Raw genomic sequence first — 25,766 nt, 5'->3', positions numbered from 1 at the left:
GAATGACTACACAGAAGAAACAACAGTTATTACTGATAGGCGACCCCAGTGGACGAGCCCCATCTGCCTCTCACTTCCCTCTGCAGCACATGCAGAAACTGCCTTCTTGACTGTTGGACCTGTTAGAATTCCTGCTCCATGATTGCAGTCATGGGATTGTTGTCTTTCCCATGACAGTGTATGTTTTGACTCCACAGAGTGGGAAGTGACGGAAACAGGATGTTTGTGTTACTGTGTTCCGTGAAGTGGGACTATTGTCCTTTGTTCTTTTTCTCTTTGCTGTCTGATGCTAGAGAGAGAGGAAGCCATGTTGCAGTGCTCCATGTGTGTTTATATGTAAATAAAGTAGATTAGCCAAAATGCTGAGTTGCTGAGGTCAGTTACGCAATTGCGCAAACTCTGTGGATCCCTAAGTGTGCCGGTGTCGGTTGGCATCAGTCGCTGTGATGTTTGGGCTGAAGAAAGCTTTTGAAGCTCCCAAACGATTGACCAGGAGGGAGAGAACATGCCAGTCGGGCATGTGTCTCTACCAGGGTCCTACTCGAGTGTAGGCCGAGCTCCTGACAGGACCCACTATTGGTCTTGTTCACTCAATCTGCCAGAGCCTGTGTTTAGGTGTAGGGTAAGTCCCTAACTTATTGAGGGTTTGAGACCCATCGGCTCCCCTCACCTGGTTTAACTGGCCATTAGAAGCCGTTTCCAAGGTGTGGCCACTGTGACATACTGACAGCTTCTAGGAGCCACAGGTGAGAGCTGAGTGTAGGTATGGAGACCAAAGGTGGACAACCTACCCCAGAAGGAGCACAATGTACCCCCTTATCAGAGGTACTACCCTTCCCCTAACACCCTATAAAACCCTGAGGCGTCTTGGCAGGAAAAAGAACACTTCCCATGTACCTCTACTAAAGAGGGTATTTGGAGCAGGGGTTTCTGTGGAATATCTTAAGAAATGTAATTGCAATTATAAATGGCATTTTTTAAAAAAATCCCCTTTGTCTGCATGCCTGATGAACCCATGGCGAGCATTCTTTGCAAAACCAAGCATGCAAAGCAGATTGAAAATGAGGAAGGAGGAAAATGGTAGATAGTTTTGGATACTGCTCCAGTAGGGAAAGTAATTTTTAGCACATTTGAGTTAATTATTATTGGAAACCTTTCTCGCCACCCCACCCCGCCCTCCTGCTGTCCCTTTTGCTCTGCTAAGTACGGGATTCTTGTACTCTTCGTTTTGTTTCATCTCCTTTTGCGTGCCACCCACTGCGATTTTCACTACTCATTAAGCGAATTTCTCAGGCAGCTGGAACGCTAACTGGCATTTCTGGAGATTCCTTTCTCCCTTTGCCCCCCGAAAAGCAAGTGTTAATTCGTGGCATCAAAAAAGACAATGAATTAATGAGGGCAAAATGATTGAATGAAGGTGAGGATCAAAGATATTGCAGAATGCAAAAGAAAAAATGGGGAGAGAAAGGTATCCTGATAACAGGACTAAGACATACTGCGTGTTTGATCTCAAACTGTTCATCCAAGTGCATTACTCATAGGTTCCCAAACCATAAAATGGTCAAAGCTATAGTATACCTGAAGGAGCATCTCCACCCCCATTGTTCAGCCCAGACCCTGAGGTCCAGCTCCGAGGGCCTTTTGGTGGTTCCCTCCTTGCGAGAAGTGAAGCTACAGGGAACCAGGTAGAGGGCCTTCTCGGTAGTGGCCCCTGCTCTGTGGAATGCCCTCCCATCAGTTGTCAAGGAAATAAACAACTATCTGACTTTTAGAAGACATCTGAAGGCAGCCCTGTTTAGGGAATTTTTTAATGTTTGAAGTTTTATTCCATTTTTAGTCCTCTGTTGGGAGCCGCCCAGATGGGTGGGAATAATAATAATAATAATAATAATAGTTCTTATGATGATTATGATGGTGACTGGTTTTCCAAAATATATGCTCCTAAGTAAAATGTAAAGTTTGAACTGCAACCTTCATGAAACAGCAGGTCGCTTTTCTGTTCGCAGTGAAGAAAATGGGCTATAAGAAAAATCCCAGGCAATTATATTTCTTTAGCAGCCTAGCAAGCTGTGCACATCCTTCCCAGAGCATAAAATAAAAGAGCTCTTATGCATCTGGCCAAGGCCGGGAGCAATAAATTGACATTGGTGCCATACGCGATGGTTGGCGTGTTAGCTTTTGTCCATTGTTATCACTGCACTCTCCGTTCCTTATTTCCATTCACCTATGGCCAAATGCTATTTTTCCCCCCTTGTGCTATTTGCATATATGGACAGTGTCCAGCAAAAAATATATAAAATAAGCATGCATCATTGTGGGAAACAAACAGGTTTGCTGTTAGATTTGCAAAGCAATGGGTTATGGAAGGCTGATCTCAAGGCTCAGCTCAGGCGGATTTGCACAGGTGCAGGCAGTACTTCACATAATGTGCTCCCCAACCAAGTAGGGCTTTGAAAGTCACCACCGGCTGTTTAAATTGGGTCCCGAATCAATCAGCAGCCACTTCATCTGTTTTAGGGTGGCCAGTTGCACATCGTCAAAAAAGAGGGCAAGCAACATCAAACAATAGTACAAAGGGGGATTTATATGGTCATTTAAGGGTATAAAGGTAAAGGTAAAGGTAAAGGGGACCCCTGACCATTAGGTCCAGTCGTGACTGACTCTGGGGTTGCAGCACTCATCTCGCTTTATTGGCCAAGGGAGCCGGTGTACAGCTTCCAGGTCATGTGGCCAGCATGACTAAGCCGCTTCTGGCGAACCAGAGCAGCGCACGGAAATGCCGTTTACCTTCCCACCAGAGCGGTACCTATTGATCTACTTGCACTTTGATGTGCTTTCGAACTGCTAGGTTGGCAGGAGCTGGGACTGAGCAACGGGAGCTCATCCCGTCATGGGGATTCGAACCACCGACCTTCTGATCAGCAAGTCCTAGGCTCTGTGGTTTAACCCACAGCGCCACCCGCGCCCCTCCATTTATGGGTATAGATTCAAATTATTTCTTTACCTATAAATTATCTTATGCAATACTGTAATTTAAATATAATAACTCTATAAAGCCTGTGACTAGGTAACATGTGTGTGTCTGTCTAGTCTGCTGATGCTGCAAACTGTGGATGGAGAACTTTGATGCCCTTCCTGTTCTCCATTTTTATGGTTCTCCAGCTTTAATGGACCAGATAGCCCTTCAAATAGAGGATTTTGTTTGTTTGTTTGTTTGTTTGTTTGTCCATTCAACTAAATTCCTATGCTGCTTGGTTTTAGTAAAACATCTAAGCAGTTTCCCAGAAGAATATAACATTTAAAGATAACTAAAATTAACAGCAATGAAGATTAAAGCATGTCAACAGCCATGTGCCTGGATAGCCTTGCCTAAACAAAAATGTTTCAAGCAGACGCTGAAAAACGTAGAGCAAAGAAGCCTGCCTAGCGTCAATAAGCAGGGAGTTCCAAAGTGGAGGTCCTACCACACTAAAAGATCACTTTCTTACAGCTGTGGAGCAAGTAATATGTGGCACCTGCAGCAATACCGATTCCACTGGGAACTGTTAAGATATGGCATTGTGCGAACCTCCATAAGCTGTTTACATTGGTTAATGGGCACCGTCTTCCCAGCTCCTAAGCCTAGCTCTTGTTTGTATACTGTTGCCTGCTCTTCCACACCTCTCATCCTAAACCCACTGATCATTTAGGAAGCATCTGTGTCTCACTAGAGTGGTGATACTATAGAGTTTCCTAGGAGGTGATAGGAAACCTTGCCTTTGGCCACTGGAAGCTCAACATTAAAAACCCCGAAGATCATGGCCACTGGTCCCATCACCTCCTGGCAAACAGAAGGGGAAGAAATGGAGGCAGTGAGAGATTTTACCTTCTTGGGCTCCATGATCACTGCAGATGGTGACAGCAGCCACGAAATTAAAAGACGTCTGATTCTTGGGAGAAAAGCAATGACAAACCTAGACAGCATCTTAAAAAGCAGAGACATCACCTTGCCAACAAAGGTCCGTATAGTTAAAGCTATGATTTTCCCAGTAGTGATGTATGGAAGTGAGAGCTGGGCCATAAAGAAGGCTGATCGCTGAAGAATTGATGCTTTTGAATTATGGTGCTGGAGGAGACTCTTTAGAGTCCCATGGACTGCAAGAAGATCAAACCTCTCCATTCTGAAGGAAATCAGCCCTGAGTGCTCACTGGAAGGACAGATCCTGAAGCTGAGGCTCCAATACTTTGGCCACCTCATGAGAAGAGAAGACTCCCCGGAAAAGGCCCTGATGTTGGGAAAGATGGAAGGCACAAGGAGAAGGGGACGACAGAGGACAAGATGGTTGGACAGTGTTCTCGAAGCTACCAGCATGAGTTTGACCAAACTGCGGGAGGCAGTAGAAGACAGGAGTGCCTGAAGTGCTCTGGTCCATGGGGTCACGAAGAGTCGGACACGACTAAACGACTAAACAACAACAGGAGGTGATAGGAAACCTTGCATTTGGCCACTGGCATCCCTCCAATCGCTTTCACTTGGAGCAGGCAGAACTCTCCGCTCTTTAATGCCCACTCTTAATTACCGACCAGAACTACTTTGGGCAGAGATGAATAACTGTTCAAGCCCACCAAACACACCCTGGAGATAGTGTTGTGTGGATAGCGTCATTATGCATTCTGATCACTAGGTGGCTTGGGACTATATCCAGATGAAGTCATGCTGGGGTTCTGTTCTTGCCTTCCTACCTGCCCTTTTGCGCTTGAAATGTTGCAACTGTCTGGTCGCTCCTTTGTATATTGAAGGTGTTCCAGGAAAGGGCTTTCCCCCTCATATGCTTTTATCCATCTCTTGGATTCATTAGGGAAACTACAAGATGAGGTTTCTGATGAGGAAGGGAGAGGTGGGGGTGATGAAGAGAGAGCTGAAGCCCCACTTGAAAGCTCATTAACCCTCTACTCTTCAAACGAAGGAAGAGTAGAGGAGGCAGAGGCAGATGCCTCCTGTAATATGCGCAGTGTCCTTTCATTCATCTCCAAAATGCCTCAAATTTAGCACGCTTCAGATTGTGCCTGGAAAATTAACATAACAAAAAAGCCTGAGAGGCAGAAACAATAAAGAAAACACCCTACCTCTGAATTTTTTCCTCCGTTCTTGAATGGGGAAAATGCTATTTTCAACTAAATGCATCATATAGTGACAGTGATAACATGAACGTCTTGGCTTTTCATCTGGTGTGGCACATTTTAAGGAAATTAGTCAAGTCTGCTTCATAGGATTTGTTTCATTTATCACAGAGATATATATTGCATTTTTAAAAATCCTGTCCTTCCACGTACAAACCTAAGAAGAACATTGTTGGATTGGGTCAAAGGCCCACCTAGTCCAATAGCTTGTTTTCACCATGACCAACTAGATGCCCCTAGGAAGCCCACAAGCTAATGCATTTAGGATGCTGTTCAGAGTCTCCCCCTCATATCCTCACATCGACCTTGTGAGGTAGACTAGGATGAGAGAGCGTGACTTCCCAACTATGCTTCTTTAACAGACTGTAACATATCACCCCAATCTCTAAGCTAATCAGCCAGAACCTCCATGGGTTCCATAATTCAGTTTCCTTGGAAGGTCAGCGGAGACTTTGACATATTTAGAATATATGGTTTTATTGACACATATATGCAACCCTGAGTACAGCATGGAGGGGCTCACAGCATTAACACCCCACAGCTTCAACAGTCCCAAAGATCTTCCTTCTCCATTAGTCATAGTTTGGGGTCCAGCATGGAGCAAGCATGTCTCTGTCTCCAGCTTCTAGACTGCATTCTGCTCAGCTCAACTCTGGCTGTTATTCTCCTACCCAGCAACTAGGTGAGGTGTGGTGGAGGAAAGACCCCATTATCCTTGAGGGCACCATCACATAGTTGTAGCTCTTGCAACCTAGCTCATTTTTTTTGGGGGGGGGGACCTGATGAGGACACTTAAATGGCCAGTTAAAGTCATTGCCTTACAAAGAATTTTTTCTGACTAGTTCAGCAAACTTCTGTTAGGCGCTAACCCTCACAAGGGGGTACAGGGCCCTAAGAATTGGAAGGAACGGGGTATCCCCTAAACCAACCCCCCACAAACCCACAACAATATTTACACACCAATCTTTAGCAGAATCGTTAATTAATTAAATTTGTATACCGTCCTATACCTGTAGATCTCAGGGTGGTACACAACACAAAACAACTACTGTATATCACCTGTCTATCTCTATCTCTATCTCTATCTCTATCTCTATCTCTATCTCTATCTCTATCTCTATCTCTATCTCTATCTCTATCTCTATCTCTATCTCTATCATCATCTATCTATCTATCATCTATCTATCTATCTATCTATCTATCATCTATCTATCTATCTATCTATCATCTATCATCTATCTATCTATCTATCTATCTATCTATCTATCTATCTATCATCTATATCTATCTATCTATCTATCTATCTATCTATCTATCTATCTATCTATCTATCTATCATCTATCATCTATCTATCTATCTATCATCTATCTATCTATCTATCTATCTATCTATCTATCTATCTATCTATCTATCTATCTATCTATATCTACCAGTATCTCTCTCTCTGTCTGTCTGTCTGTCTGTCTGTCTATCTATCTATCTGTCTGTCTGTCTGTCTGTCTATCTATCTACCGTATTTTTTGCTCTATAAAACTCACTTTTTCCCTCCTAAAAAGTATGCATCTTATGGAGCGAATGCAGGCTGTGCAGCTATCCCAGAAGCCAGAATAGCAAGAGGAATTGCTGCTTTCACTGTGCAGCGATCCCTCTTACTGTTCTGGCTTCTGAGATTCAGAATATTTTTTCCCCTTGTTTTCCTCCTCCAAAAACTAGGTGCATCTTGTGGTCTAGCGCGTCTTATTGAGAGAAAAATACGGTATCTATCTATCTATCAATCAATCAATCAATCAATCAATCAATCATCTATCTATCTATAATACGTAATAAAACCAAAAACAGAAACAACCCAATAATTGCCCTTTCACAACATTTAAAAGGGCATTGGACGTCAATCAGCCAAAGGCCTGGCTGAAGAGGAACATCTACAGCTAGTGGCTAAGGGTGTATAATGAAGGTGCCAGCCAAACCGCCCTGGGGAGAGCATTCTACAGCTGGGGGGGGCCACTGCAGAAAAGGCCCGTTCTTGTGTTGACACCTTCTGGACCTCTTGAGGAGGAGGCACACAAAGAAGGGCCTCAGAGGATGATATCAGGGTCCAGGTAGGTTCATATGCAGAGAGGCGGTCCTTGAGGTATTGCAGTCCTTGAGTCGGGTAAGGTCAAAACCAGCACTTTGAACTGGGGCTGGAAACGAATTGGTAGCCGGTGCAGGTGGCTCAGGATCGGTGTAATACGCTCAACCTGCCTTTAACCAGGTGAGCAACCTGGATGCTGAATTCTGCACCAGCTGAAGCTTCCGAACCATCTTCAGGGGCAGCCCTATGTATAACGTGTTGCGGTAATCTAGCCTAGAGGTTATCAGAGCATAGATGATAGAAGTTAGGCTATCCCTGTCCAGATAGGGGCGTAGCTGGACCACCAGCCAAAGCGGATGGAAGGCACTCTGTGCCACTGAGGCCACCTGAGCCTGGGACAGCTGAGAAGAAGAGTTCAGATGCTTTGATTTCTCTGTTTTATTAATAGGGAGGCTGTGATTGGGAATGCTAGGAATATACCAGTGCAGAAATAGGTAAAGGTAAAGGGACCCCTGACCATTAGGTCCAGTCGTGACTGACTCTGGGGCTGTGGCACTCATCTCGCTTTATTGGCTGAGCGAGCCGGCGTACAGCTTCTGGGTCATGTGGCCAGCATGACTAAGCCGCTTCTGGTGAACCAGAGCAGTGCACGGAAGCGCCGTTTACCTTCCCGCCAGAGCGGTACCTATTTATCTACTTGCACTTTGATGTGCTTTCGAACTGCTAGGTTGGCAGGAGCAGGGACCGAGCAACGGGCGCTCACCCCGTCACGGGGATTCGAACCGCTGACCTTCTGATCGGCAAGTCCTAGGCTCTGTGGTTTAACCCACAGCACCACCCACGTCCCACCAGTGCAGAAATAGGACTGAATAAACCTTTGTGAGAGGTGACACTGACCAAGCTGATTGATGCCAAGGGCCTGTCGCTGGGACCACACTTGACTGTTCTGCTGCTTGGAGGTCACTTCTTATCTGTCCACCTCGCACGTGGAAGACTATTTAGAGAGACGCTTCCTTAAGTACAGACAGCTGGCTGGAGTCCTCCTGTCTGCTCAGCTCACCATGTAGCACCAAAAATGCAGCACAGATGGGTTACCCATTTTAGCGACGTTCCTTTTTAATTCCCCCCGCCTCCCCGCAAAGATTAATGCTCCTAATCTCATTATTGCTGTAGGTGATTGCTCTGGGCTGCTGCTAAAGCTGGTTCCTTGGTACAACCTTTGATTCCCCCCCCCCCCAGTGTGTCATGGGAACGGTGAAAAAGTCACTGGGTATATACAGTGCGTTCCGTCCTGTGCTATTTTAGGATTTTGATTTATGATGCAGAGCTCTTTTCTTCTTCTAAGAATTTAATTCCTATAAGGAGATTGTGCGGTATTATTTATTGAAATGCACACTGTATGTAGGAGTCTGCTTGGGAAGATAAGGTTTCGTCAAAAGTGTGTTGTTCCATGTTTGTGCCTTCTTGGAAACCATATCCCCTTTTTTCCCTAATCTCTCAAGTATGAGGACTGTCTGTAATTATTTAGGGAGGGAGATATATTCTGCATGTTCTCAGAGGCACCCTTGCCTCTTGTTTCACATGTCAGCGCTGCTAAACTTTAGCCCCACAAATAGCAGCTGGCAGGGGCTGATGGAAATTGGAAGGACTTGTCTTCATTTGAGGTTGTAAAGCAAGGGTTGGGTGGCCACCTGTGAAGGATTCTTTAGCTGTGATTACTCCAATGCAGGGGGTTGGACTAAATAATAATAATAATAAATTTTATTTATACCTTGCCCTCCCCAGCCAGAGCCAGGCTCAGGGCAGCTAACACCAGTAAAATTACAATACAAACATAATGGGGGGACGGACGGAGCCAATTTAAAATACAGGTTAAAATGCAATTTCAAAAGCAGCCTCATTTTAAAAGTAGCCCATAAATCAAAACCGTAAGGGGAGGGAAGACATAAGGGTCAGACTGAGTTCAAACTTGAAATATACTCAGAGTTGAGTGTGGATTTCATGCTCTTTATTCAGCTCATAGTAGTGACGAATGCCAGTTCCCCCAAAGTGTCTGCTTTATATACATTATTTACACAATGGGCCCCGCGTGATTGGCTAATTCCGGGATTCTCCTGTAGGCCAATCAGGTTGCGGATTCACTTCCACCTGGAGCTGGATTGGGTGGCTCCTGTGGACCAATCAGACTGCTGCATTTTGGATCCTAGTCAACTCAGTACATAACAAAACCAAAGGCCAGGCAGAACAGATTGTCAGCCCCTTCCAACTCTTCTATGATTCTGAAGGCCACAGATCCCCTCCCTTCCTTGATTTAAACCCATTTCTCACCACCCACAAAGGCAAAGGGCAAAAAGCAGTCTGGGTGCTATATTGCTTGAGGAAACAACCCAGGAGGATAGGATTAAGAAGCTTTCTTCACCTGCTGTTTTATCTCAGTATATTCCCAGCTGCGGTTCAGTGCTTTTAAAAGTTGGGAGGTGGAATCTTGCATTTTGCTCCTCTGAGTGGGTAGGGTTAATGGCACATTCCGAGACACCGTCTTCCAGAAATATATCCCGATATAGACTCAACTGTTTCTGTAGAGGAACTTTGAAAGTTCCCATTGGTGAGCTGTTTTGGAGCAACGGCTCCAGTTATGTAAAAGTTTACGAGATTACGAAAGACAAAAGAGTGCCTGCTGGCTCAGGGAAAATGTATTTCTGAGACTCTATTGCAATTTAGGTTGAAAGCTCGGTCAGGTTACTGGTGCCAGTTACCTTCTTACATAAGATGGGGGGGGGCAGCGGGCATTTTTTCAGCAGCATGGGCAATCTGAATGTGAACTTGCTGCATTCAGGCTAACTGTACTTTTCCTCTTCTGAGCAGGTTGGCCATTAGAGCAGACAGTCCTATCTCTGGCGGACTCCTCTGTCTGAAGGGCTGTCCAGCATAATAATAATAATAATAATAATAATAATAATAATAATAATAATAATAATATATTTGTACCCCACCCATCTGGCTGGGTTTCCCCAGCCACTCTGGGCAGCTTCCAACAAAGATTAAAAATACATTAAAATATCACACTTCCCTGAACAGGGCTGCCTTCAGATGTCTTCTAAATGTTGTTGTTGTGTAGTCGTTTAGTCGTGCCTGACTCTTCGTGACCCCATGGACCAGAGCACGCCAGGCACTCCTGTCTTCCACTGCCTCCCGCAGTTTGGTCAAACTCAGGCTGGTAGCTTCAAGAACACCACCCAACCACCTCGTCCTCTGTCATCCCCTTCTCCTTGTGCCCTCAACCTTTCCCAACATCAGGGTCTTTTCCAGGGAGTCTTCTCTTCTCATGAGGTGGCCAAAGTATTGGAGCCACAGCTTCACGATCTGTCCTTCTAAATATTAGGTAGTTGTTTATCTCTTTGATGTCTGATGGGAGGGCGTTCCACAGGGCAGGTACCACTACCAAGAAGGCCTTCTGCCTGGTTGCCTGTAGTTTTGCTTCTCGCTGGACCTCAGTGTCCGGGCAGAACGATGGGGGTGAAGACCCTCCTTCAGGTATACTGGGCCGAGGCCATTTAGGGCTTTAAAGGTCAACACCAACACTTTAAATTGTGCATTTGTAATACATTTGTAGGGTTGCCATATGTCCTCTTTTCCCAGAACACATCCTTTTTTTCATGGGTAGAGTCATCAAGCGATCCATAGAAGTTGGCAAATGTGTCCTCTTTTTGCTCTTCAAAATATGGCAACCCTAGATGTGACAAGGGGGACCTTTGGCCCTTTGGGGGTTGCTGAACTACAACTCCCATAATCCCTGGCCATTGGCCATGCTTGCAAAGGATGATGGGAGTTGTAGTTCAGCAACATCTCAAGGCATAGGTGCCAACTCTCTGGGGCCCTGGGTGCCCAAGCACCCACAAAATTCTCCATGAAGGGACTGGGCACCCACAAATCTCGGGGTCAGGGTCATGCATGCCACATGGCACCCATGGCCCCGGACACCTATGGTTGTGGGGCCAAGCCAGCACCCTTTCTGTCAAAGATTCTCCACACCTGAAGTTCCCTCTCAGTCGCTGGAGCAGTTTGTATTTATTTATTTATGGAATTATTTTATCATGCAGAATTGGCAAAGTTAACAACCAAAATAAGAGAACCTAATTCCTTTGTGGAAGAATGGAAGCCCCCTTTTTTTTGGGGGGGTGACTTAAATAAACACTATAGTATCAATTTGTGAGCAGGATTCATACTATGAACAGAAGGAATCTGAGATTTTGTATTGTTGTAAAGGGAAAAAATATATAAGACAGGGTGCAGCAAGGGGAAGAAATAAAAAAACACAACAGAAAATGGGGTGGGAAGTCAACAAAATGAAAGAAAAAAATATATTATGAACAGGTATTGGAGTGTCTATATTAAGCTTTGGAAAATTTAATAAAATATAACTGAGAGTGAGAAAGAAAGAAAGAAAGAAAGAAAGAAAGAAAGAAAGAAAAGAAAAGAAAACCTCCACTCAGAAGGCTTGTTGAAAGGGGAGAGCTTTTTTATTTTTATTTTTTAAGAATCCTTTTAAACAAAAAGGAATATTTGGTGGCTAAGGAATGGCTAATCATATGAGTGTTCTTGGGGGCAAGGGACAATTTTGACTCCTGAACCAATGTCTGATTTGTTGCTATATGTGTCTGCCAGTATTGCCCCTCCCTCCCCACCTGGAGAAGCTGATGAATGTTCACAGAAACATCACAGACATCTTGGCAACAGTGGGGGTCTCTGGGGAGGGAAGGAAAGGTCTTATTTAGGCACCGACTGCCCCAGAAATCTGACTCAGGATTTCCCAGCATGTAACTTTGGTCAAGCTGTTTGTGGGTGTAGTTCTCCTGCCCATCACCTCCAGCCTGCAAAGCTAAGATGACAGGACCTGTCTCACTGGCGCCATCTTGGCAGTTTTCTTACCTCATGGTGTGAAAAACTAGGGCAGCCAACTGACTGAAAGACTTTGACTGCACTGTTCTAGCCATTTCTACTCAGAAGCAAGCCCCATTCAGTTCAATTGGATTTTCTTCCAGGTAAACGAGTAGAGGATGACAACTGCAGTCAGCTGTATCACTTTTTAACAGGGATACAGCTCGGTCCTAATCATGTCTACTCAGAGAAGCAGGTCCTGTTGAATTAAATGAGGCTTGATTTCAGGCAAGGGAGGATCGCAGCCTTGCATACATGGTGTGACACCTCAGTAAAAGTGTTTCTGAGGTTCCCGAATGAAGTCCGATAATAATACTTAAGGAGAAAATGGATCCTCCTTTGCTAAGGGAAATTAAAATCTCCCAGTCTCCATAAAAGTGACATGGATGCCTGTTGCTTTGAGGTGCTTGAGTTAAAAAAAACAACATGTGCGTGGGACCAAACTGCATTGAAACTGTTCTCCAATGTATTCCATTTTATGTATGCTATATTACATAAATAGTATATGATAGGATTTAGGTCAAAACAACATCTTTGATCAACAATTCATGGGTAATTGGCAAAAGGAACAGAGTATATTTACACCGGGGGGGGGGGGAGGGCAGTGGTGAGAGAGAGAGACAGAAAGAACCAATATACAGTGGTACCTCGGGTTACATATGCTTCAGGTTACAGACGCTTCAGGTTACAGACTCTGCTAACCCAGAAATAGTGCTTCAGGTTAAGAACTTTGCTTCAGGATGAGAACACAAATCGTGCTCCGGCGGCACGGCAGCAGCGGGAGGCCCCATTAGCTAAAGTGGTGCTTCAGGTTAAGAACAGTTTCAGGTTAAGAACGGACCTCCGGAACGAATTAAGTACTTAACCCGAGGTACCACTGTACTTCCTTAACAGAAAACCACTGCTCTACTGGGGAGCTTTTCTTGAACACTATCTAGAAGCTGGTTTGGGTAAGGCTGTCATATGTCCAGATTTTCGTGGGAGGAATTTCTGAAAGGCAGTGCTTTTTCCTGGATCTTAGGCAAGTCAATCAAATAATCATGTTCTGAAGGGGGGAGAAAGCTCAACAACTTTTTTGGGGGGGTATCCTGGTTTTTACTTTTTGAAATATGGCAGCCCTGGTACTATTACTTCCCTTGGTCTGGAGAATACACTTCTGCTGATGCAACCTAGAATAGCATTACCCTTTTTTCCACTAGTGGGACTGGTTGGTTGACTCTGGCAGTTTCAGGCCCTCCAGATGTTGCTGGACTTCAGCTCCCATCATCCTTGACGTCAAACTATGCTGGCTGGAACTGATGGGGGTTGGAGTGCAACAACCTCTGGAGGGCCACACTCTCCCTACGCCTGCCATAGAAGGACCCAGGGGGGTATGACCCTGTATAAGGCAGCTTCCTGCGCCAACACCAAAGCAAAAGAATCAGCTGTTGCTTATTTCCGTTCTGCTTGGCTGTTTGCGCTACTCTTGTTTGTTGCATATTGACATGGCATATTGACTAGCTTAAATGAGTGTTGAAAAACAACCTGCCTCTTGGCAAATCTTGACGCTTTGCCTTGAGCAGAGGTCAGTAGTCACTTACTCTTCCTGATGATTTGCAAGTGGTGATTTGTAGGTGCAATCGCTTTGAGCTGTAATTGATTGGATTGATTTTGCTGTTGCAGATGCCTGAGAGCCCCCCCCCCATTCCAAAGCCCCTTTCTTGGACCACTCTGCTTTCCATGCAGTAACAGCAAAGCCTATTTTTATGGCCAGGATAACTAAGGCTGCCATAAATAGCCTCTGAGCATCACTCTCTCCCCCCCCTTTTTTTTTTTGCTGCTTGAAAGCAAATAGTTTTTGCAGGGCTCCTGTTGATGGATAGGGAGCCTTTTAAGTTAATTAAGGGTGCATCCATGAGGCTCTTACTTTCTCAATTAGGGGCACTTAAGCAACTCAGACCATTGCTGCTTTTCCTGCTATCTTCCCTGGTGCACGCTTTATTGCTTGCATTGGTCCTAAAAAGGTAAAGGTAAAGGACCCCTGACCATGAGGTCCAGTTGCAGACGAGTCTGGGGTTGCAGCACTGGTCTCGCTTTACTGGCCGAGGGAGCCAGCGTACAGCTTCTGGGTCATGTGGCCAGCATGACTAAGCTGCTTCTGGCGAACCAGAGCAGCGCACGGAAACACCGTTTAGCTTCCCGCTGGAGCGGTACCTATTGATCTACTTGCACTTTGACATGCTTCCGAACTGCTAGGTTGGCAGGAGCTGGGACCGAGCAATGGGAGCTCAGCCTGTTGTGGGGATTCGAACCTCCAACCTTCTGATTGGCAAGCTCTAGGCTCTGTGGTTTAACACAAAGCGCCACCCGACTGCTTTATATGGTCAGGGGAAAAGCAGGCAGTCTTGGACTATATGCCAATGCAGAATGCAGGTGGGGATGTGGGATGCATGACTGAGTATTCCCCAGCATTAAAAAGAAGAAGAAGAAGAGCCTATTTTCCTCGGCAAAGCTAGCTAGCTTGGCTGGACAGTGATGCTAGCATGCCTACTTCCTGAGTTGCTAGTTTTCAGGTGGAGTGGGTGGGAGGGGGAAATTGTTTTCTTTTCTTCAATGTATCATAGCGTAGGGTTGCATTCAACAAGATCATAACTGGGGCCAGAACTCACGAACAGCATGGAGTGCTCCTTATTTTATTATTTATTCTTTAACAGCATTTATCCGCCACCCCTAGTAGTTTCCCTTCTTACAGCAACATGCAACTGCAAACAAACAAACAAGTCCTAACTGAGCCCATAGAAGGCAATGGCAAGAACTTTCTGACAGTAAGTGCTGTTCGACAGTGGAATGAATGGGTTCCTATGACGGATGGTTGTGGACTCTCTCTCCTTGGAGGTTTTTAAGCAGAGTTTGCATAGCCCTTGGTCATGGATACTTGACAGTGGTACCTCGGGTTACAGACTTCGCTAACCCAGAAATAGGACCTCGGGTTAAGAACTGTGCTTCAGGATGAGAACAGAAATTGTGCTCTGGCGGTGCAGCAGCAGCAGGAGACCCCATTAGCTAAAGTGGTGCTTCAGGTTAAGAACAGTTTCAGGTGAAGACCGGACCTCTGGAACGAATTAAGTACTTAACCCAAGGTACCACTGCAGTTGATATTCCTGCATTGCAGGGGCTTGGACGATGGTTCTTGGGTGTCCCTTCTAAGTCTACGGTTCTGTGATTCTCTGTCATCCAGGGCATCATCAAAGTCCAGCCAGACAATAAACAGTCTACACAGATGTGCAACGAGGCCAATGAGAGGTATGGTTCGGGAGAGCCCATGTGGTTGGGAAGGGGGGTGGTGTGTTGCCTGGGCAAAGCCCCAAGGGCCAACTAGAGAAACCTTCTTTGGCCCTTGAGCTTGAGGTTCCCCACTCCTGTCTTAACACATCCCTTCCTGGTAATGTGCAAATCGGTCCTGAGCTTGCTGGATTTCGTTGTCTCTGCTCTGAGCTTCTGCGGGCTGAAGCTTCCCACTCCTAGACACTGAAAGAGACTCAAGACCTTGCAGAGCTGCTGCTGCGCACATCAGCAGATCTTCACAGATTCTCCTTCCCACACCTGACGGAAATCGATCCAGGGAAGGCTGTTTGTTAACATCACCTTGTCGAGCCCTCGACTGTTGATGCTACGGCTGATTATTCCTCTCTGCCAGTGCTGGATTCAGCATGTGTGTTTTACTCTTCTCCAGAGGAAGCGGAGGACTTGCTTTGGAAAAATGCGACCTTTCCCTCCTCTGGGCTGGGCTTCGCCCTTTGAAAGTGCAACCAGCTATATTGCATGCTGCGTCCTTATAAATTGGAGAGAAAATTGTAAACTTCACACTTGTTGTGGTATTCTTAATAATGCCATTTGGTTACCATAGAAACGTATTTTCCAAGCATTTTCTGGAGAGCATAGGGGGAGAGGAGGCAATGGGAAGAAGAAGACAGGTTTGGCTCAGGTCAGATCTGAAGGATGAACTTGGCACGTCAGTCTACTAAATTATACTCAGAGTAAACCCATTGAAATCAATTGACAATCTAGTTTTAAGAACATTAAGAAGAGCACGCTAGATCAGGCCAGTGAACCATCTAGTCTAGCATCCTGCTCTCAGTGTGGCTGTCTGTGGCAAATCCACCAGCAGGATCCGACCACAAGAGCAATCTCTCCTGTGGTTTCTACTCACATCCCGGGGCAAAGTTCACAACCAGGAGACCTACTTCTGGGTTAGCGGAGCTCACAACCTGAAGCATTCACAAGGAGGACAGTTCGTAACCAGAGATATTAAAGTAAAGGTAAAGGGACCCCTGACCAATAGGTCCAGTCATGACCGACTCTGGGGTTACGCGCTCATCTCGTTTTATTGGCCGAGGGAGCCGGCGTACAGCTTCCGGGTCATGTGGCCAACATGACTAAGCCGCTTCTGGCGAACCAGAGCAGCGCACGGAAACGCCGTTTACCTTCCTGCTGGAGCGGTACCTATTTATCTACTTGCACTTTGACGTGCTTTCGAACTGCTAGGTTGGCAGAAGCAGGGACCGAGCAACGGGAGCTCACTCCGTCACGGGGATTTGAACCGCTGACCTTCTTATTGGCAAGTCCTAGGCTCTGTGGTTTAACCCACAGCGCCGCTAATAATGCACATTATTCATCTTGAAGTGGCAATTCACAGAGCAGTATGCCTAGCATTACTTCAGCATTACTACTGAAGGGAAACTAGTCCTGCAACGTGACAAGAGAAAGACATAAGCATTTGGCCAGAAATGTGTATCTTATTAAAAAAAAGCTCCAGCCTTTCTCCCGTCATGTTGCAGCGCTTGTGAAAATCTATAAAATGAGCATCTCATCAAAAGAATGTCTTCTAGTCCAGACACACATGTAGTTCTCCTTTGTTCTGGTCAGCCTAAGATGGCATCCAGCCTGGTAGCAACAGCTGTGTTGCGGCACATCTGATGTGGCCTTGTGCATCCCCATAGGTTGAGGACCTATGCGCTAGACCACAACCTGCCTACAAATTTCCACCATAGAAATGAGTCGTGTGCACACCAAGAATATAAGAGTCAACAATCTCTGGTTTAAATAAGAAATGGAATGAATGAGTCATAATAATGATAATCTGCTTTTGTATTTTCCATTAAGGCCTTAATGCATGTCATAAACCCAGTTGCGGGATCAAAATGGAAGGGGAGGGGGAACGAGAGAGTGGGTGGAATTCAGTGTTGTGTTTCAGCTTGCCAGACGGGAGTTATCTCCCACTTGGACTACTGCAATGCGCTCTACGTGGGGCTACCTTTGAAGGTGACCCGGAAACTGCAATTAATCCAGAATGCGGCAGCTAGACTGGTGACTGGGAGTAGCCACCAGGACCACATAACACCGGTCCTGAGAGATCTGCATTGGCTCCCAGTAAGTTCCGAGCAAAATTTGAAGTGTTGGTGCTGACCTTTAAAGCCTTAAATGGCCTCTGCCCAGTATAGCTGAAGGAGTGTCTCCATCCCCATCATTCAGCCCGGACACTGAGATCCAGTGCTGAGGGCCTTCTGGCGGTTCCCTCATTGCAAGAAGTGAGGTTACAGGGAACCAGACTGAGGGCCTTCTTGGTAGTGGTGCCCGCCCTGTGGAACACCCTCCCATCAGATGTCAAGGAAATAAGAAGCTGTCTTATTTTTAAAAGACATCTGAAGGCAGCCCTGTTTAAGGAAGTTTTTAATATTTAATGCTGTATTGTTTTTAACTCTCGACTGGGAGCCGCTCAGAGTGGCTGGGGAAACTCAGCCAGATGGGCGGGGTATAAATAATAAATTATTGTAATTATATTATTATTATCAATCCCACTGTCCTCCCCACCCTAGTACTGTTCTGGGGCTTCATCTGCCCAATTTCAGGAAGCACACAGGGAGAAGAGAGGAAGGGAAAGCCCTATTGTGCAAGTTCAGTTTCTCTGATGGCACCATGTCCATTGGCAGACCAACTCTGTGTTGCAAAGATGTTTGTAGACGTGACATGAAGGCTTGAAACATCTACCCCGCCTTGTGGAAATCCCTTCTAGGTGACTGCAGTGCCTAGAGACAGACAGTCAGATCATGCATCCACAGCAATGACCGGAGGAGGAATGACCACTGGGAGGAGTGCAGAGAGAAGAAATTCTGTGCTGCATCTGCGGCAGTGCAACCGGACGCCTCCAGCTGCAACAAAACATGTCTCTCCCACATCGGTCTCTACAGCCACAACAGGCGCTGTAACCTTCCAGCGGTTTGACTTCACCCCCAAAGGCGCACTCCTCCGTTGTCTCCTGAAACAGACAGCTGCCAGCAGTTCTGCTGTCGGAGCTCAAAGTGCGAATCCTACCCAGTGTCTTTCTTGGGGAAGGCTTGCTTTGTGTGCAGGAGTCTTGAGGTTAAATCAGCACCACTTCCACGAAGGGCTGGGAATGTCCCCAATGTTCCTACTAAAGAATATTGTTTCTAGGAGTTTAAAGATTATGCGTGGGATGGATAATTCCCAGCCTTGCATTAGGGGAATTGAAAGCTGCGCATGGCATGATGCTTTTAAAAGATTTTGTGAGATCATGGATGTTTGCAGAAATGTTTGTAAATCTGATAAAGAACATTTTCCCGGCAAAGCAGCTGCCGTTCCTGCCGAGGGCTGCTCTTTACCAATCTAATTTGTGCCGCACACTCTCTGCATAGGCGGGTGCGATATACACAAGCCAATATCTGTGCCAAACCCTCAGTGATAGAAGAAGTCTGGGTGGGGAAACCCAACAGAATTATTTCAAGGAAAGCTTTGGCTTTGAGACCAGTTCTCTTGTCATTGGTTATTACAGTAGTACCTCAGGTTAAGTACTTAATTCGTTCCGGAGGTCCGTTCTTAACCTGAAACTGTTCTTAACCTGAAGCACCACTTTAGCTAATGGGGCCTCCTGCTGCTGCCGCGCCGCCAGAGCACGATTTCTGTTCTCATCCTGAAGCAAAGTTCTTAACCCGAGGTAATATTTCTGGGTTAGCAGAGTCTGTAACCTGAAGCATATGTAACCCGAGGTACCACTGTACCTATATCCCAGTTCTATTCCAAGGCAGGGATGTGGACCTCCAGATGTTGATAGACTACAAGTCCCATGGACCCTGGACCATTGGCGTTATGCTGGCTGAAGTCTAGTAACATCTGGAGGGTGATGGGTTTTCAAGCTCTGCTGTAAGGAGCTGAAGGCAGCTTATAACACCATAGTTTCAAAGCACGTTTAAAGCACGTTCCCCACTCCCCAGAAAAGAATCCGTGGGCTTTCTTTAGATTTGAAGGGTTGTATTCAAATAGCTCCCCCCCCCCATTTTTCTCTCCATTTTATAACGCAAATAAAGAACACAAACAGAAAAACAAACAATGCAAACAAATTCTTGTCATATCCTTATTTTGTATTCAACTAACTTTTACTCAGAGTAGACCCGTTAAAATAAATGGCAGCAACTACGTAGTTAGGGCCATTAATTCTGATGTGTCTTCTCTGAGTAAAAGTTAGTTGAATGCAACCCAAAGTAATTGACATTCTCAGCCTTAGCAAAACACAGTCTCTTCCTGGAACCCTTTTTCTGCAAAGCCATCAGCCGTGATCTCATTAGCAGCCCTGCCTCTGTTTCCTCTTTGTCTGCTTGGCAAAGGTGCCTCAGGCACAGTCTGTCTAAGTAAGTAAGTAAAATAAAGTAAGAAAGTAAAATAAAGTAAGTAAGTACCGGTAAGTAAAATAAAGTAAGTAAGTAAAATAAATAAATAAATATCTGCATGATGTAATGGTTTGGCTTCCCTGACAAAGCCTGCAGGCTTGCAGCCAAGAGTCAGGCTGAAGCGCTGTGCTTTGGGATGATTTACTACTGAACCTTGAATTCAGTGGAAGCTCTGCCTGGTTATTATGCCCGCAATGTATTAGGCCAGACACCCTTTCAAAAAAGCTGTAGGGGGAAAAGCCCAGGATGGACAGCTCGTAATGCAGAGCCCATTAGCCAAGTGTGACAGGGCCTTTGGCTAGAGTGCTTAGAGATTTGGCAATCTCACAAGGCACAAGGACAGGAGATTTAAAAGGCAGCTGAACCTTCGTCAGTTCGACCTGCTTGCAGTCAAACGATGGCCGCAGCCATAAATCTTCTCTGTAGCTGAAGAACTGGCTGGAGAGGTGGAAATGCTGGAAAGGAGATACGTGATTGGGTTCCTCTCAAGGAGATGGACCGTTGCCTCTGTGAAACACTTTCCATCGGTTTCTGTCAATGTCAACAGGTGGTTGTTGTTGACATCCATTTGTCTCGAGAGAACATGGATTGCGCCTCTGGGGGTGAAGTCAAACTGCTGTGTTAGCAACACCAAAGTGACCTTTCTGGGGTGCAAGCCTGGGTAGTGTGTCTGCAGGTCCTGGGCTGCCCAGACAACAAGACCCCCCTCTCAGCCTCACTGATGTGGTCCAAAGGAAAGCAGAGCAATACATTTGGCACCAGCTTGGCTGCAGGAGTTGCTGGAAGGAGGCGTACAAGGCGCCACCCAACCGTCTTAGGGATTCCACTCCAGTTTTACTCCTTAGCCTTTTCTCCCAGTACGTTTCCGAGCACAATTCAAAGTGTTGGTGCTGACCTTTAAAGCCCTAAACGGCCTCGGTCAGTATGCCTGAAGGAGCGTCTCCACCCCATCGTTCTGCCTGGACACTGAGGTCCAGTGCCGAGGGCCATCTGGCGGTTCCCTCTCTGCAAGAAGCCAAGTTACAGGGAACCAGGCAGAGGGTCTTCTCGGTAGTGGCACCCACCCTGTGGAACGCCCTCCCACCAGATGTCAAAGAGAAAAATAACTACCGGACTTTTAGAAGATATCTGAAGGCAGCCCTGTTTAGGGAAGCTTTTAATGTTTAATAGGTTATTGTATTTTAATATTCTGTTAGAAGCAGCCCAGAGTGGCTGGGGAAACCCAGCCAGATGGGCGGGATATAAATGATAAATTATTATTATTGTATTATTATTCCTCTGAAGATACTGTAAGTGTGGTATACTGTATTTTTTGCTCTATAAGACTCACCTTTTCCCTCCTAAAAAGTAAGGGGGAATGTGTGTGCGTCTTATGGAGCGAATGCAGGCTGCGCAGCTATCCCAGAAGCCAGAACAGCAAGAGGGATTGCTGCTTTCACTGTGCAGCGGTCCCTCTTGCTGTTCTGGCTTCTGACATTCAGACATTTTTCCCTTGTTTTCCTCCTCCAAAAACTAGGTGATTAAAATACGGTAATTAAGTGTCCCTTGTGAAAACTGTCCACCTCCTCAAGGGCCTGAATCCAAAAGCCAGCCGCAACCCGTTGGCTATGCTCCCTGGGATTCTCATGTCCAGCCTCTGACTTATTGTTTGGCCTTGGGGAAGTGATAAACAGCATGGAGTTCTAACTCCCAAATGGCTTCTACACTTAGAAGTGTGCTGAGTTCCAACAGTTAAATCCAGTGCTTCCCTAGCACCAGACATCCAGCTGGTGGCTGGGTATTTGGGAAGTGTTGTGCAAAGCAGGAATAGCTTGTCCAAAATGGTCTTGTGGGCCAAATGGGGAGGAAGTCTGGTGGGCCATAAATGGCCTGAGGGATGGAGGTTCCCTACTGTTGGTGTAATAAGCCTGGTCTACTTTGCACCTTGTTGCCTTGCATATCTGCAGCGTTGGTGATGTCTAATGAATAGTGGGACCATAGCTGTCAACTTTCCCCTTTTTTAAAGGGAAATTCCCTTATTCCGAATAGGATTCCTTGCAAGAAAAGGGAAAAGTTGACAGCTAATGAGAGGGACGCGGGTGGCGCTGTGGGTCAAACCACAGAGCCTAGGACTTCCTGATCAGAAGGTTGGCGGTTCAAATCCCCATAACGGGGTGATCTCCCGTTGCTTGGTTCCTGCTCCTGCCAACCTAGCAGTTCGAAAGCACGTCAAAGTGCAAGTAGATAAATAGGTACCGCTCAGACGGGAAGGTAAACGGCATTTCCGTGTGCTGCTCTGGTTCGCCAGAAGTGACTTAGTCATGCTGGCCACATGACCCGGAAGCTGTACGCCGGCTCCCTCGGCCAGTAAAGCGAGATGAGCGCCATAACCCCAGAGTCAGTCACGACTGACCTAATGGTCAGGAGTCCCTTTACCTTTACTTTGCACCTTGTTGCCTTGCATATCTGCAGCGTTGGTGATGTCTAATGAGAAGTGGGACCATAGCGTGTGAAGGAGGACCAGCAGGGAGCGCTCATGGGTAGGCAGTCTGCCCTGAAGAGAGTCTCAAGGGCCAGATAGAAAGCCTTGGTGGGCCACATGCAGCGCCTTGGCCTGACCTTCACCACCCCTGGTGCAAGGGCTTGTGTGGCACCTAAAAACTGGCAACAGTGCCCAGCACCCATCTCTCTTACAGTTCTGCTTGGCCCTGCTGAAATAGCTGTTGCATTTTTCACCCCCCCCTGGTTGGCCTCTGTTCATTTGGCACAGGAATGGGTTGCTAAACATAGCCTGCGCTCAGTCAGTGCTGCAGAAATGCAGAGATCATTATCAGAGGCAGACTTCTAGTTGCATTCGCTTGAGGAGTACACGCCAGAGCGACCTGGCGGTGCCGAGCTTTGGGAAAGCACTTCAAGATGCGGGCGTTTGAATCGATATGTTTTGTAATTCAGCTCCTGTTCCAGTTCAGCTATGGTGAAAACAACAACAACCCCAAAAGGAACCAAGGCTTTGCTTCCGTTCCACTTCGTGTCGCCTGCATTTCTGCTTCAACTTTTTCTCATTACAAGATTCTGTTATGAAACTGGACTGGGCTGGGATGCCCTGAAGTCAGGTTTTATCAGCCTGCTGTCCTGCAAGGATATATATATATATATTGTGGGTAGATTTGGGACTTAGCCATGCCTATCTCCAACACAGGATTGAAGCCTTAATGAGAGAGGTGGCATTTCATGGTTCATTTTGATAAATCCAAGGCCTCGCCTGGTACTCTGGGGAGAAGGAAGAACTGCTGTTGGCACAGGACACCTAAACAGAGTCTAATTCTAGGTGGCTGACATTTTTAAAACAAAACTTTAGGGTGCTTAATTTTCCACCAAAATCTGCAAGAAATGCCTCTCAGTTTCTAATTTAGTGTAATTAAAAAACAAAAAAATACCTTCGTGCAACCTGAACAAACAGGGAACACCAGACCCTCCTAAAGGTAAAGGTAAAGGGGCCCCTGACCATTAGGTCCAGTCGTGACAGACTCTGGGGTTGCAGCGCTCATCTCGCTTTATTGGCCGGAGTACAGCTTCTGGGTCACGTGGCCAGCATGACTGAGCCGCTTCTGGCGAACCAGAGCAGCGCACAGAAACACCTTTTACCTTCCCGCTGGAGTGGTACCTATTTATCTACTTGCACTTTGATGTGCTTTTGAACTGCTAGGTTGGCAGGAGCAGGGACAGAACAACGGAAGCTCACCCCGTCGTGGGGATTCGAACCGCTCACCTTCTGATCGGCAAGCCCTAGGCTCTGTGGTTTAACCCACAGCACCACCCACATCCCTCCTAAATATACCTAAATCTTAAAGTTTTACAGACAGCTTTGCACAATATCCAGAGACTTTCAAATACACCTTACCATTACAGTCCCTTTGAGTTTTATGGTGCTGATAGGGAGGGAAAGAGGATTTCTTCTCCTTTTTCCTAACATGCTCCTACTCATTGCTCACTCCCCTCACCTCAAGCACAGTCCTCCAGAGAGACAGCCATGTCTGGGGGGAAAACTGGAGAGATGCTAGCAGGCATTATAAACAATACTGAGGTGGTCTGGCTTGGTGTAAAGCAGTTTCTTATCTTTCTTTTCTTTTATTTCCACAGTTCAGAGGGAGCCACAGAGAGCCATGCAGAGCAGACCCAATCCATTTTGCTAGCTGAGGTAAAGCAGCAAATATTAACCCCCCCTTCCCAAGTCAAGGTGCAGATTATTTTGGCACCTGAACACAGAAAACTTCACGGATTCCTCTCCCCTTCCCTGCCAGTAAGAATACAACCATAAAAAACTAAATAAATAACAATTTGCTGCTCCTTCAGTGCGGCGGCGGGGCTTGTTATTGAAAACATAGTGTATACATTGGTTAGAAGTTCTTTCTTTCTTTTGTATAGTCTTTGGGTTCATCATCGAATCATAGAATTGTAGAGTTGCATATGCAGGAATCTCGACTAAAGCATCCATGACCGATGGCCTTCCAACCTCTGCTTAAAAACCTCAATTGAAGGAGAGTCCACAACTACCCGAGGGAGTCCAGTCCACTGTCAAACCACTCTTAATGTCAGAAGGTTTTCCCAGCTCCCTCAACCATTCCTTATGAAGCTTGGTTTCCAGACCATTGATCATCTTGGTTGCCCATCTGAATAACAAAACATACGGATTTGAAACTCAGCTACAGGTGGTACCTAACACCAAGAAAACTAGTGCTAATACACCCAGGAACCTCACCAAAATACTGGAGAGGGTGCACCTCCACAGGCACATACCTCCACATGTGATGGGAGTGCCCCAAAATCCAACTATTCTGGACAATAGCCATATGAGAAATATGTAAAATAACTAAGCAAGTATTATAAATCACCCCAGAATTGGCCCTACTAAACATCTTCCAAGACAATAATGCCCATTTACCCCACAAAGAACTCATAACCTCCCTACTTTCAGCAGCCAGAAACATCATAACCAGACACTGGAGAGACCTGTCAGGAGTAAGCATGGACCAATGGTACCAAATAGTATGGGAAACAGCCTTACTAGAAAAATAAACCAATAAACTGAAACGGACACGGGGACAAATAGAAGAAGACGCCTTCACCCCGGTATGGCTCCCCTTTATCACATACACAGCACAACAAGACAATGACAAAAATCCACCAACAGCATACAAATCAATATGGCTAATCTGATCCAAAACACCCACCTACCCCACTCACACATGAAAACAAAGATCACCACAGCCAATCACAAATAAACAACCACACCCTAGGCCAACCCCAACCTCTCTCACCAGCACAGGAACACAAGCGAATAGCAGAGAACCTGCACAAACAACGCTGACACCAAACCCTACATATATTAAGCGCAATAGAAACATCGCCACCTGACTCCACCCCCACTGACCTTCCCCCCTCCACCTCTTCCCCCTTTTCTTCCTAATGTCTCAACAAATGAAACTGATTTGTAAAAAATGTTACTTGAAAAAAAGAGAGAGAGATTGCACATACTTTTGTAAACCAAGAAAATCTTTAATAAAAACACATTAATAACAACAACATACGGATGGAAGTGCTTTTCCAAAGTACAATGCTTAAATTATACGTGGTCATTATTCAGCATTTGTTCTGATTTGCTTGTGGGGTGTTTATGCATCTTCCCATTAATCATTAATTCATCTCCACTCCTTTCAGTGCATTTGACCGTCACTTTCCTAACTGCAAAAATGTCTTTTTTTAAAAAAAGTGGATTTGTTGCACTAGGGCAACAGAACACTATTAATCTGCTTTAATTACATGAATTACACCAACCTAAATTTCCCACAGAATACTGGCAGTCTGGTGGGCATGTCTACAGGAGCACGGCTCT

The 25,766-nt window shown here is 45.9% G+C and overlaps 1 protein-coding gene across 4 annotated transcripts in view; it reads left to right on the top strand.

Moving 5' to 3' along the window:
- MAPK4 (mitogen-activated protein kinase 4) overlaps positions 1–25,766 on the top strand; it is a 92,423-nt gene that overhangs the window by 13,381 nt on the left and 53,276 nt on the right. The window contains exon 2 of one of the 4 annotated variants that reach the window (XM_083466027.1): positions 24,014–24,173. The exons of the other annotated variants lie outside the window; for them this stretch is intronic. The gene's annotated coding sequence lies outside the window, so the exon portion shown is untranslated. The remainder of the gene's footprint in view (positions 1–24,013; positions 24,174–25,766) is intronic. 4 annotated transcript variants of the gene reach the window in all.

The sequence above is a fragment of the Podarcis liolepis genome (genome assembly GCF_965112155.1).
Source record: "Podarcis liolepis genome assembly, chromosome: 11".
Lineage (NCBI taxonomy): Eukaryota > Metazoa > Chordata > Lepidosauria > Squamata > Lacertidae > Podarcis > Podarcis liolepis.
This window is presented reverse-complemented; position numbering and strand designations above follow the sequence as displayed.